This window comes from Myotis daubentonii, chromosome 3 (assembly GCF_963259705.1).
Source record: "Myotis daubentonii chromosome 3, mMyoDau2.1, whole genome shotgun sequence".
NCBI classification, from domain to species: Eukaryota; Metazoa; Chordata; class Mammalia; order Chiroptera; family Vespertilionidae; genus Myotis; species Myotis daubentonii.
The window spans coordinates 205365782-205380918 of NC_081842.1; the positions used below are offsets into that span (position 1 = coordinate 205365782).

At 45.3% G+C, this 15137-nt stretch overlaps 1 pseudogene; it reads right to left on the minus strand.

Annotated features, from left to right (window-relative positions):
- Positions 1 to 10956: 10956 nt before the first annotated feature.
- LOC132229790 (translocon-associated protein subunit gamma-like) lies at positions 10957 to 12229 on the minus strand (annotated as a pseudogene).
- Between the last annotated feature and the right edge of the window lie 2908 nt (positions 12230 to 15137).

Consider the following 15137-nt stretch of genomic DNA (forward strand, 5'->3'; position numbering starts at 1 on the left):
CCTTCCCTGGTTACCTGAAATCAAACTGCAGCCTACCCCCACCTCAAACTCTTGCTCTGCTTTATGTTTCTCCATAGCACTTAGCACCACCCGACATACAATATACGTTATTTATTTATCTTGTTTATTGCCTTGTTAATGTGTCAACCAAACATTAATGAATCAGAGGCTTTGCTAGAATTAAATGACCAAGTTTTATTCAAGGGTCTTAAGTGAGTGACTTGCAGCTCAGGAAACACTATTAGGTGATACCCAGAGTGTTCTGAAGAAAAGAATTTTTATAGTAAAAAAGCACTTTTTTTATTTTTTATTTTTAGAAGAATCAGTCCTGCAATCTTAGCTTCTGATTTGGTCTGAGGTGAAGATCTTCCAGGTGCCCAATGGCCTAGATCAGTGGTTCTCAACCTTCCTAATGCCGCGACCCTTTAATACAGTTCCTCAGGTTGTGGTGACCCCCAATTTCACTGTTACAAATTGAACATAATTAAAGCATAGTGATTAATCACAAAAACAATATGTAATTATATATGTGTTTTCCGGTGGTCTTAGGCGACCCCTGTGAAAGGGTCATTCGGCCCCCAAAGGGGTCGCGACCCACAGGTTGAGAGCCGCTGGTCTAGATACATGAACATTCTTTCCTACATTTTTTCAGAAGATTTATCTACAGAATTTACATATCTCCAGGCATTGACACACAACTAAAAAATTCAAAAGGTTACGTTTCCAGGCTAGTTAAATTAAATTAAATCATTTTCCTTATGTTTTAGTCTACTCTGATTTTCTGTTGGTTTCACCATAGTGACTCCACTGTGTTTCTGCGCTCTTTCCTCATATGTCAGCTCTATGAGGGCAGGGATTTTTATTATTATTATTATTATTATTATTATTATTATTATTATTTATTGTTTAAAGTATTACATATGTCTCCTTTTTCCCCCATCGACCCCTCCCCAGACACTCACACCCTCCAGCACATGCCCCCACCAGCCCCAGTGTCTGTGTCCATTGGTTATGCTTATATGCATGCATACAAGTCCTTTGGTTGATCTCTTCCTGCCCGCCACCCCCACCCCCACCCAGGGCAGGGATTTTTTTTTTAAATATATTTTATTGATTTTTTACAGAGAGGAAGGGAGAGAGATAGAGAGTTAGAAACATCGATGAGAGAGAGAGAGACATCGATCAGCTGCCTCCTGCACACTCCCCACTGGGGATGTGCCCGCAACCAAGGTACATGCCCCTGACCGGAATCGAACCTGGGACCTTTCAGTCCGCAGGCCGACGCTCTATCCACTGAGCCAAACCGGTTTCGGCAGGGCAGGGATTTTTATCTCTTTTGTCCATGCTCTATCTCCAATGCCTAGAGCAGTGCCTAGCACATAGTATGTGTACAGGGAACATTATAGAGCATGGACTTCTCTGAACATCTGTTTTCTCATCAGCAAAAGGGGAATGATGTTACTCCCATAAGGTTAATGTGAGGATTAAAGGAATGAGTTTAAGGTTGTGGGTTAAGTGTCCAGCCCTTAGTGGGGGCACTGGTACCAGGCACTGTTATAGCTTTCATTTGGTGAGGCTTAATCCTCAACAGGCCCCCATTACCTCCCTATAGCACTTTGGTCCACATTAAAAACAACTTCCATGGGACCTTACCCTGCCCCCCCTGACCCCTGAGCCCAAGAACTTACCCCCGTCCTACTTCTGCAAAACCACTGGGTATTACAGACAATGGAATCAGAGATTCAGTCCACAGAGGCCTTTTCCTGTCTCTAAATATTTGTTAGGAGTAGATGAACTCATTCATTCATTGGCAAACAAGGTCTTCAAAAGTGAAAAGGCGATTTGAAGAGGCAGGAAATGTTTAACCTGTAAAAGGGAAGAATAGGCATTTCTTGTATCCTTAATGTGTGCCAGGTGGCATGTTAGGCACCTGACGTGTCTTATGTTGCTTCATCCTTGTGTTAATCTTTCAAGAAAGGAATCTAAGAATGAAGAAATTGAGGCCAAAATGTCAGGACACCAGCCTGAGACTTCACAGCCTTAAGTAGCAGGGCAGGAGTTGAACCCTGAGCTGATCCAGCCCTAAACCTTGTGTTCCTGCTGTCCCAACCCACCTTCTTTGGAAACTCACTTGGTAGAAGACCTCTCTGCCAAGCTGGAAGTTTGGATATAGTCTGTAGGCAATTCTAAAAATTAAAAAAAAAAAAAAATCAGCTGAGCATGAATATATGGGAAGTACTAAGGAAGGAGGAATTATTTCTGCCTGAGATAAATCAGAAAAACACCAGAGGGGAGGTGGGCCTGCTTCTGGGACTTGTATTTCTGGCTCATCAACAACGTTGCAGAAGTTATCACTGGCTTTTATTTCCAACACATGACAGTGAACGGCACTTTCTATTCACAGGGTCATCTGGTCATATTTTCAACAGGTCATTCCTTTGGGATGTTATTTTTATTTGGAGCCTTTTGCATCATGTCATAGCCAGAATTTAGCATGTTCTGAGAACAACCACTTTCTGAATGGCTGGACTCCCCAGCACTATGAACCTTTAATACAGTAGTTTGGAGTCTGCTTGAACCAGCTCTTCATGACTTGGTTCAGTGACTTCCTATAGATACCCTGAAATTCACCAATACCACAGAAACCAATAAATGCTACAAACCAAGACACACACCCCCACGCCCCCAGAGAGCCTGTTGTTAAACATTGCTCAACACACAACTAGCTTACCTATACATAGTGAAAGAGCAGAAAGAACTCTGGATAGAAGTCAGAAAACTGGTGTTGTTACTAATTCACCATAAGCCTTAGACAAGTTATTTCACTTCTCTGGGCCTCACTTTCCTTAGCAATTAAATGTGGGGAGATTGACTAGATTCAAAAACCAGGATCACTAAGTCCTGAGTTATTTCCCAAAAAGAAAACAGCTTGGAAATTCTTCAAGCAGTTTTCAATATTAAAATAAAAAGAAAACAAAAATAATCCTATCTAATAAAAGAGAAACATGGTAATTGGCGTACGACCGCTACCCTTCCTATTGGCTAATCAGGGCGATATGCAAATTTACTGTCAGCCAAGATGGCTCCCGGCAGCCAGGCAGCTTGAAACTAACATGAGGCTTGCTTGCTTCAGTGATGGAGGACTCCAACGTTCCCCACCTGCCGCTGCAAGCCTCTGAGCTGCAACTCTAAGCAACTATGTAACAAATATAGAAGCTAAACAAAACCCCAGAAACCTGCTTTAGTCCGCCAGGCTTCAGTCAGCAGGATCGCAACATTGTAAGCAAAGGCCAGAAACCTACTTTCAGCAGCGGAGGCCTAAGAGCTGGAGCCAAGCCTCAAAGCTAAAGCTGGCCCAGAATAAAAAAGAAAAAAAAAGAGAAAAAGGAGTGGTTGGGATCTTCAGTCACCCCCAGCCTGAAAACAGCCATCATCACCTCACCCAGGCTGGCCAGGCACCCCAGTGGGGACCCCACCCTGAAGGATGTGTGACCAGCTGCAAACAGCCATCATCCCCTCACCCAGGCTGGCCAGGCACCCCAGTGGGGACCCCCACCCTGATCCAGGACACCCATCAGGGCAAACCAGCCGGCACCCACCCGTGCACCAGGCCTCTACCCTATATAGTAAAAGGGTAATATGCCTCCCAGAACCGGGATCAGCAGAGCCACGAGGCCTCCCAGCACCGGGATCAGTGTGACAGGGGTCAGCGCCCAAACCCCTTGATCGCCCTGCGGCTCTGTGTGTGACAGGGGGCGGGGCCACAACCTCCCTATCCGCCCTGCTCTGTTCATGACAGGGGAAGGTGCCCCAAACCCCTGATCAGCCCTGCTCTGTGCCTGATAGGGGGGAGCTCCCCAACCCCCTGATCGCCCTGCGGCTCTGTGTGTGACAGGGTGCAGCGCCCCAACGCCCTGATAGGCCCTGCTCTGTGTGTGACGGGGTAGAGCCATAACCTCCCCATCAGCCCTGCCCTGAGTGTGACAGTGGCGGCGCCCCAACCCCCTGATTGGCCCTGCTCTGTGGGTGATAGAGGGCGGCGCCCCAACCCCCTGATGGGCCCTGCTCTGTGCGTGACAGGGGGCAGCTCCCCAACTCTCCAGTCGGCTCTGCTCTGCGCCCAACCAGGGGCTGCACCTAGGGATTGGGCCTGCCCTCTGCTACCCAGGAGCATGCCTAAGCCAGCAGGTAGTTATCTCCCGAGGGGTCCCAGACTGCGAGAGGGCACAGGACGGGCTGAGGGACGCCCCTCCCCCCCGAGTGCACAAATTTTTGTGCACCGGGCCTCTAGTAATAGAATAAAAAGAAAACCATGCATAACCCCCCTGATAAGCTCAAATAAATTAACCTAAATAAATTGTGTTTGGTGGTTAAAAATCTTTCCAAATCAAACATCTGAAACCCAAAGGGAATGAGAATAAAAGCAGTCAGTCCTCTGTCCCCTTCAGTCTAATAGAATGAGCACCTGAAATGGAGCGGTCACTGCTGGCCACTGATGCTATCATGCTGAAGAAGACATGGCCCCTGCCTGGGGAGCTTACCGACAAGGGAGGCAGACAGACAAGCTGGCATGCATTGTAAAGAAATGGGCTCTATGTTCTGATGGGATAACATCCATGTGTGTGCTCTTAAGAGAGCACTCTGAATGTTGGGAGAGTTGAGGATGGCTTCTTAGGAGCAGAGACATCTAATGGGGATAAGCCCAGAGTTCAAAGATTTTAGGAACATTGAGGAACTGCAGACGTGGGGAATAGCTGAAAAGCATAGCACACGTCGATGCTGGAAAGGCCCACAGGAAGGGCCTTGTGTATCAGGTAAGGAAGTTGAGAATTTATCTTTAGAGAACTGGGAAGTGTAAACAGGGGAGTAATTTGAGCGTTAGAAAGCTCCTTCAGGACTGTTATATGGAGAACAAATGTCAAGGAAGCAACACTAGAAGTTGGGAAAGCAGTTCAGAGGGCTCTTGCGGCAAACCAAGTCTGGTGGCCTGGGGCAGAGCGTGAGTGGATGAAGGCATGGACCTGTATTGGCTCCTGGGGCTGCCATAGCAAAGTCCCGCACACCTGGTGGCTGAAATAACAGGTGTATTCCCTCCCAGTTCTGGAGGCTGGAAGTCCAAACTCAAGGTGCGGTGGGGCCATGCTGCCTCTGAGACTCGGGTAGAATCATCCGTCCTTCTCCCCAGCTTCTCTGGTAGTGCCCATCAATGCTTGGTGTTCCTTGGCTTGCAGCTGCCATTACTCCAATTTCTGCCTTATCATCACCTGGTGTTCCCCCTGTGTGTCTCTCTTCACATCACAGCTGTAGTTGTTAGAAATAAGGCGATCCCCAAATTCAGGGGTCCCCGTAGAACACAAAACACACTCGGGAGCCAGGCAGCAAGGCAAATATCTTTACTTCTATGTAGAAGGGTGAGCACACATGGTCTGGAAGCACGTGCAGACGGTCTGCTCGGCTGTATAACCCCTCATGCACGTGACCTGTCCCTCGCTCTTGATTGGCGCTCAGGCGCACAGTCTTCCGCGATTGGCTAATTCAAAGGGAGGGGTTGGCCTTTGCTGTTCCAAGATGGCGGCCCCCAGGGGAGCTGCAAGCCATGGGGCCAACATGGCGGCTGCCAAGTCACGCAGTCCAAAACGGCGGCCGTCTAAACCGTTCTTTGACAGAAAAGATGGCTTGTTTCTTCTCACCTAGTGGCTTAAGGACACCCCACCACCGCCCTACGCTTGCATGATTGTATCGTAACTCATGTCAACGTAAGAAACATTCACACCTGTAGAGAATTTTTGTGAGTTTATCTGAGCCAAACTGATGACAATTGCAGGGAAGCAAAATCTCAGCGGACTTAGAAAATGCTCCAGAGAATGGCGGTTTGGCATCTTATTTTATAGAGTACAATCGAAAGAGAAGATGTAAGTGGGTTACATGAAATGCGCTGGTGGTAGATTAGGGAGGCGGGAGAAAGCAACGCAGGGAAACCCCTGGGATTGGATAAAAAGGAAAAGGAAAGACACAGGCTTCTTTTACATAGGTGGGTACAGGATAGCTAAAGTCAACAATTAGCGTGATAATAATAACGAGAGGCTTTGGTCTCCACCCTGGTGCGTGGGTTGTGCCCCGAAGGGTCTGGAAAAAAGGAAGTTACCCTGACTTTCCGAAGGTATGTTATGTAGATGCAAAAAGACAATAGGCTCAATGAAGGTGAAAGTTGACCTTTGTCAGGGAGGATTCTAGCCAGCCTAGACATGCCTACCCACCATAAACTGCTTTTAGTTAAATCGTTATCATTTCAGGCCATCCTATGTGGTTACTTTAGGTCTCTGAGCTTGTCAGGGTTAGTATGTTGCCCCTTTTCATCCACAAAGGTGATGAGTTCTATTTTGGATGTATATCAACTGCCTTTGGACTGCACTGAACCAAAAACCTGGGGATTTTTTGGACAACCCAGTTCTTCAAGATCTTGGCTGCCTTTAGTACCATGAGTAACCCTCACCTAAAGACCTTGTCCAGACACAGCCGGACAGTGACTATGTGCCACCCCAAAATATGCCACTTTGGCATGTTAACGTAAAAAAACCATTGAAACCTGTAAAGCATTTTTGTGAGTTTATTTGAGCCAAACTGTTGACGATTGCCAGGAAGCAGAACCTCAATGGATTGAGATAAAGCTCTGGAGAATTGGTGGGTTACATCTGCTTTTATACATTGCAATCAAAGGAAAGGGACGTAGGTGGGTTACATGAAATCCATTGGTGATAGACCAGAGAGGCTGGAGGAAGCAAAGCAGGGAAACCCCTGGGATTGGAGAAAAAGTAAAATGATAGACACATACTGTTACTTAGGTGGGTGCAGGAACAATTAACATAACAATGAAGGAATTTGTGGTATTGGCGCCCAGGCACATTAGGTTGTGCCCCAAGGGGTTCAGAAAAAGGAAAATTACAAGTTACCCAGACATTTAAAGGGTATGTTATTATAGATGCAAAAAGCCAGATAGGCTCAGTTAAGGTAAAGTTTGACCTTATCTGGGAAGATACCAGCCTAGGATGTAGGTACCCACCATAACTGCTTTTAGTTAAAGTTTAATTTCAGACCACCCTTTGTGGTTACTTTAGGTCTCTGAGTTTGCAAGACCACCATGCAGGCCTTCCCTGAGCTTGTCAGGTTAGCATATGGCTCCTTTTGTCCACAGGCATAAGGATTATTTTGAGTTAAAGACACTTGAAGAACAGTAGGTATAAGAAGGACATTCTGGCCCTAGTCGATTTGGCTCAGTGGATAGAATGTCAGTCTGTGGACTGAAAGGTCCTGGGTTCGATTCCAGTCAAGGGCACATCCCTGGGTTGCGGGATTGATCCCCAATAGGTTGTGTGCAGGAGTTAGCCAATCAATGATCCTCTCTCGTTATTGATGTTTCTACCTCTCTCCCCCTATCCCTTCCTCTCTGAAATCAATAAAAATGTTTTTTTAAAAAAAGGACATTCCGACCTCCCTCCCCTTTTTCCTCCTGAAAGCAAGAGATAAAATCCCCACGTGAAAGACACCCTCCCATACCAGAAACATTATCACCAGAGAGGTGGGGGCGGAGGAGGACAAGGAGTCAAGGCAAAGAGAAACTTATACAAAGAGACCTTGTTAAAATAACTCATCTTCCGTTAGTCTCCCCATGTATTTTAGTTACTTTTCCACAACTGCCTGTCTCTGTTCAATCCGGTGTATACACCCTTGGGCCTATCTCCTGTTTGGGTCTTCATTTTTGTATGGGGCTCCCACGTCCGTGTAAACATCTGTATGTTTTTCTCCTGTTAATCTCTCTAATCAATTAATTCCCCGGCCCAATCAGAGACCCTAAAGTTTTGCCTCACCTACAGAGCCTTTTAAGTCTGAAGACATGCTTTTTTAACCTCTGTACTCTGCTAATCCTCTTCTCACTTAGTTTAAAGGTCTTACTCTTGAGACAATCCAATATCATAGGTGTGGGGAGGCTGGAGTAGGAAAGGAAATTCCCTTCATGCCCTCTTTGCTGGTAGACTTCCTTCCTTAGATAATTTTTAGGGGAAACCCTTTCACAAGGCCTAACCCTCTTTTGGAGGACTTTGCTAAAAGAGGCAAGAAATCGATGGTACACAGCAACCTTCTAAATTTTTTCTTCCATTTCCTCTAGTTTTGATTGGCATGACTCTGTCCCAATGTCGAACAGGAAATAGTTTGACTAAATGCCACTGCATAGGGGCAATAGGACGAAAGAGAGGTGTTTGGCAAAGAGGTGTTGAAGACATTCAGTCTCTACTGGGTAGGAAAAGAATTAGAATAGAGAGCATGAAAAAGAAAAGGGGACCACAGAGGAGCCACGGGGCTGGCAGTTCTAATAAATTTGAAGAATGGTTGTAGTGGGAGCAACTGGGTGGGAAAAGGTGGAAGGATGGGAGGATGTGATCACAGTGGGATGTTTGAATTCAAGATTTAAGAAATGAGGGAGTCCTAGGAGATGCAATGTCCAGGGGGTGGCCATGGCAGTGGGTACCTTAGGTGGAGCAAAGGTGAAGGTCCCTGGAGTTGAGGTCAAAGAGCTAACAGGATGCTCTCACCTAATTAAATGAAGAGATATCCCATGTTCATGGGTTGGAACCTCAATATTGTTGAGATACTTTAGTTATCTTAAAACTACAAATGTCCATCATCAGTAATTCATTGTTTAAAATGTTGGTTTACATTTTATATTACTCATATCTGAAAAATATAAGCATTTTATTGGGACACTCTATGTTGTTGAATTTGTTTAATTTCAGGGTGGGCTTGACAAAAAAATAATTTCTGAACCTGTAAAGAAGGTTATGAGACCCTGGATTGTGGGTTTTTTATGGGGAATATTTCAGCAGTAAGCAAATCTCTTGGACTCCTCTTTAGCTATATCAATCTGAGATTAAGTCTCACCTTCAGAGGTAGCAACATCAAGAAGGGTCAATTAAATGGTTCCTAGGGCAAGAAATCTTCAAATTCGACACCTGTAAAGTGAAATTAATTCCTGTGTTCCTGGATGATAGAGCTGTATTACAAATAAGATTTGATCTTTACATTACTGGAAAGTTAACTGTTTACTAGTACAAGCAAGTCATTAACAGTTCTCATGCCCTGGTGAAACCGAACAACCAATAGGTCCCAGTTGCCTGACACTACTTGAGCCAATTAGGCAGAGACAGGGTTGAATCATATATGAGCATTTATTCCAATAACTAGAGGCCCAGTGCACGAATTTCATGCATGGGTAGGGTCTCTAGGCCTGGCTGGTGATCAGGGCCTATCGAGGCCTTCTGGCTGCTGGCCAGGGCCTTCCTTCATTCCGTGCCGCCCCTTGGTGGTCAGCACACATCATAGTGAGCCAGTGAACTCCTGGTCTCCCCGTCGAACTCCCGAGGGGACACTTTGCATATTAGCCTTTTATAGATAGATAGATAGATAGACAGACAGACTAGAGGCCCAGTGAATGAAAATTCATGCACTGAAGGGAGGGTCCCTCAGCCCAGCCTGCTCACAGTCCGGGAGCCCTCAGGGGGTGGGGAGGCGACCAGGCCATCAGGGGAAGGCAACGCCCCCATCACACCTCTGCTGCTGCCACTGCTGGCAGCGCAAGCCTCAGCTGGCCCTGATTACATGAGCCTCAGGCAGCCCTGGGCAGCTGGCAACTGCAATCTGAGGCTTGCCTGCCCCTCAGGACAGCCCTGGGTGGCTGGGGAGCTGAGGGCAGGTCAGGCCACACCATGCACCTGCCACCTCCCTCCGTCCCCCTGGCTGGGTTGAAAGGACTGTGGGACTCTGGCGGGGCTAAAGGGACTGGGCACCACCACCTTGTGGCTATGGGCACCGCCATCTTTGAGATTGTGTGATGGTCAATTTGCATATTCTGTCTATATATATAATAGGACTATATATATAGATGCTGGCAGTATGGGAGAGGAGAAGGTCATCCACAAAAATCTGCTCTTCAACCCCCTATAAACTAGCTGCTTATATGGGGTAGGGCAAAGATTACATGGGGAAGTAGGCAAAAGGAATAAGAATGGGTTTAATGGTTAGAGATTACAGGCAATGTGGGCTGGGACAGGACTCCATTGTTTGGGCAACAAGGTCATTAATCTTTCCATGATAATAGGCAGTTCTCAGATGAGAATGGACCACATTCCAAGGTTGACTCCCAGGTCCCGGGGGCAGGGACGTACAACTCCCAGCCAGGTTAGAGTGTGCTTTCTTTAATCAGAACAAAACAATCATTGTTAACAGAGCATGGTTAATATTTCTTATAACTAATAGCTAGTCCCCAATATTCTATTTTTGCCCCTTACACTGGGGCACCCCAATTTTAAGAGTCAAGTTGAAGAGGGGGAACCAGCCAGCAAGGGAGACAGAGAAGGAATGTCCAGTAGGGTGGGAGGAATGTTCAGTGTTATCCTTCTTAGAAGCCAAGTGAGGCAAGAATACTAGGTACAATATTTTTTTAAAATATATTTTGTATTTATTTCAGGGAGGAAGGGAGAGGGAGAGAGATAGAAACATCAATGATGATAAAGAATCATTGATCAGCTGCCTCCTGCACGCCCCACACTGGGGATCCAGCCCACAACCGGGGCATGTGCCCTGACCTCCTGGTTCATAGGTCAAGGTTCAACCACTAAGCCAAGGTGGTCAGGCCTAGGTACTATATTAATCAGGATCTAATCAAGGAAAAGAAAACCAGTCTAGGTATTTCTTTCTTTTCTTTTCTCTCCTTTCTTTCTTTCTTTTTTTTTTCTTTTTTCTTTTTTTTTTTTTTTGAGAAACAATGCTTTTAATTTGAGTTCTTTCAAATCACAAATTCAGAGACATGTAAACATGCAGTTCAATCGCACCCCCCAACCCCCACAGGGGGAAGGGGAGGAAAGAGGATTCATTCTGATATATATGATTCCAAAAAAGCTGTAATATTGTGCTTGGAACATACAAACCAGCTATTAACTTCTTGCTACTCTAACAAATGCTAACAGTTCAGTCCAGGTTACTGTGACCTCTGATAGATCAAGGAAACAAGTTGTTTTCTCCTCTTGTGATTATAGCACATTGCCAGACACATTTGCCTTTTAACAAATGCCCTGGTACTCTGAGTTTCCCTTCCAATTCATGTAATTTCAACAGCCTGTCAAAAAAGAGCCAAGAAACAAATACTGAATTGCATTCTGTTGGGTCTTTCAAACTCCAGACTGTAAAAACATCTTATGTGTCTCCCACCCTGACCACCCGGCTTCTTTTCCATACACCACAGACCACCCATAGATACAAAGCCAAGGGTGACGCTGACCTGGTCTATCTGGAGCCAGTGGATAGGAGGGCAATGAGACCGGAGGAAGCACTTATGGACAGAATATAGTTCACTGTGGGGTAGAAATTCTCCAATATAAAGAAGGATGCAACAATGACCAAGACCAGGAACAGGGTGCTGTTATAGAAGATGGAAAATGTTGTAGCTTCGTAATCAGCAACTTCCTTCTTCTTCCACATGATTCTTCTTTTTCCTTCTGAGACATCTTTCTATTATCAGCTTCAGAAAGTTTTCGAGTCACTTCTTTGGAAACAGCATCTTCCCTCTTCTGTGCTACTTTGTGCTTGAGAACAGATTTCACATTTTTGTAGGCAAAGGCTACCCAATAAGTGCTTACAGCGGTCATCACACTCTACAGAACAGCAGGCTGGATAAGATCCAGATGCCATATTCGCCAGTGTAACCAGATGGGGACGGCGAACATGATGAAGGCGTTCCCAAAGAAGAGGGCGGAGGACTTGGCCAAGAGGTTGCGACTGAAATCCTGAAGGAGCAGGTCCTCCCCAGTCTATAGTTATTTCAAATAGAACAAAGTAATGAAGGAACTGGCTACCAGAGTATTAGAAGCACAGGTCCTGAGTCCTTTCCCTGCCACGGATGTTGCTGAACAGGAGGAACAAAGGAGGGGAGGAGAAGGGAGACTACTCAAAGATGATGAACTTCAGGAAACCATCCCACCCTGGGCTAAAGGAGCAAAAATATTACCCAAAGCTCAGAGGCACGGAGTCCCTGAGGCTCTTGTTGGCCGTTGGAGCCCAGTTGTCTGAGCAGGAACCCAGGAGCCTGCCCTTTGCAGGTCATTGCTTCTGTTCCACTATCCATACCCATTGCTGTCATTGTCACTAGAGCCAATGCTGTCACCACCACCAATGCTGTCATCGCCGCTTGCTCCTGCCACTGCTGCAGAAGATGCCCTCAGAATCCAGAGGCAGGAAGGGAGTTTACTCTCTCCACCTTCTACTGTCTTTCATTGACAAAACCTATGCAGAAACCAGCTAGTATGAGAGCCTGGAAAATATAATTTGAGCCTTAGCCTAGCCCTTTAGGGCAGATAAGGGCTGATATCAATAGGCACATGACTAGGACAGTCTACCTCTTTGGTTACTCAGCATCCTTTCTCATTCTGCTAACTATATTTAACTTTCATACAACCATTATAACAACTTCATGCTTTCCTTCCTCAGAACATGCAGTAATCCTTCCTGCTAGGACTCACTCCCCTCCCCCCCCTCAAAAAAGTGAAATATGAAATCCAACTATATATTCATCTCTGGGTGATGTTAAACCCTCTTTTAGCCCAATCACAATTCCATCTAAATATTTTATACCTCAGAGACAAAATTGAAGTTAGTTAGCCATACTGCCTTCATCTTATATTGTTCTTGTTTATAAACATTTCATAGCTCTTCATTATCTTCAGAGTAAAGTCAAAACCCCATTGCTTGGAACATAAGGACCTCCACGCCAGACCTAACTTCCTTTTACAACTTCTCACGACTCTAACTAGCTGGCTCCATATTTTATTTCCCAAACATAACTTGTACATTGTCCCCCTAAGCTTTTGATCTTATCATTCCCCCACCCAACATGCATTCCCTGTTTCTTTTTCTTTTCTGCCTTCTCTCCTCCAAGCCTGCCCAATTTTCAGGGCATGGCTCAGTTTCAATTCCTCCACACAACCCTCTCCCAAAGGCACCAGACCTCAGTCAGGACTCTTTCCACTATCTGAACTCCTCTAGTCTATGCCACTGGCAGAGACCAGCTACCCTTCCTGCCCCCTCCTCCCGCCCCCCACCCCCACCCCCCAGTGGCATATAGCCTCCCACGTATCCACTTACTGGCTGATACCTGACTATGGAAGACAGGGAAAATGAATTGGCAATGCATAGCTGGCTATTAATTTGAAACCCAAAGCACTTAATGCCCAATATCAGCTTCCTGTAGCCTCCCATAGGCCCCACTATATCTCTGCCTATTTGCTTCTGAATTATACTTTGAAGTGTGTCAATTCTCCCTAGCAAACTTTAAAGGAGTTCAGTCGGCCTCTAGAGACACTGTTCTCAGATTACTGCCTAGCAACCTGTCTGGTGGTATTAGGAAACCTCCCGGCTAGCCAGCTAATATCAAGTCAAAGACAGAAGCAAACAAAATGCATTCAAAGGCATGCTGCTCAACAGGAATTGCTCGCCCTGAGAGAAAACTTGCAGGATACTGAAGTGCAAAGACCCAAAACTAAACAAATTCTGCTTAGCCATTCTGAGTCTATTCCTGACCAGGATAAGAAGAAGCAAAGCACCTATAAATCTTCCTTCCTACGGAGGTTTTAAGATATGGTTCAGAATGCCAACTCCTACCAACAAAGATAATTGTTCGTGAGCACAAAAGGCAATTAGCAAAGAACCTAGCAACATGGTGCTTGTCCCAGTTCTGCGCTGGATGAAGTATGTCCCTTTCCCTCTTTGGATCTCAAGCTCCTCATCTGAAAAATGAGCAAGTTTAAACTACATAATCTCCAGGGGCGCTTCCCATCGTAAAATCTGAAGACATCTTTCACTGTTTTCTGTTCTTGTTACTAAACATCTGATTATGCATTGAAGACTATTAATCATATGTTATCCTCAGGGCCACCACATATGACTAATTGGGTTGTACAAAGAGCAAACCCAGAGGGCGCCATTCGCATTGTAGTCTGTGTAAACGATACCCTCATGTTTGGTGGTGCACAACTTGGACATCCATATATAGCAGTGGTTCTCAACCTTCCTAATGCCGCGATTCTTTAATACAGTTCCTCACGTTCTGGTGACCCCCAACCATAAAATTATTTTTGTTGCTACTTCATAACTGTAATTTTGCTATTGTAAACAATATGTAATTATATATGTGTTTTCCGATGGTCTTAGGCGACCCCTGTGAAAGGGTCGTTCAACCCCCAAAGGGGTCGCGACCCACAGGTTGAGAACCGCTGATATATATATATATAGCATCCTTGATTATTCTCTTCAATTTTGTAAATATTTAAGGTTTGTGGTGGTTTTTTACATTTTATTTTCTTAATACCCATTGTTTCCTGGCCTTGGGTGTCTACCAAAAGAGATGAAACTATATTAATATTTGATACTGAGCAAAGTACTCTTTTATTGGTTAACTCTAGTGGACATGAAATGAGTTTGATAACATTAATACAATCTATTTATTGATCACCTACCATGTTCAAGACACTACATACATTGCTACATTTAATCCTTATGAAATTTCATGAGGTAGAAATCATTATTCTTATCTTAGGTGAGAAAGTTGAGGCTCAGAGAAACTAAGGAACACAGGATTCATAGCCATAGCTAGAAAGTGGTTGAGATGAGGATTCAAACGTACCTCTGACTCCAAAGCTCATTCTCTTTCCAGTCCACTGTCCATCAGAACACTTTCTTTTCTTTTTTTTTTTTTTAAATATTTTTTATTGATTTTTTACAGAGAGGAAGGGAGAGGGATAGAGAGTTAGAAACATCGATGAGAGAGAAACATTGACCAGCTGCCTCCTGCACACCCCCTACTGGGGATGTGCCCGCAACCAAGGTACATGCCCTTGACCGGAATCGAACCCCAGACCTCCCAGTCCGCAGGCCGACGCTCTATCCACTGAGCCAAACCGGTTTGGCCATCAGAACACTTTCTATATGCTCCGTAATCTCTCTCCAGCTTGACACTCTTGTGACATCATTGAACAAATGCAAATAGTTAGAACATTCAAGTGACTGGAGCAGACATAGTGTAGCATAAGCATGCT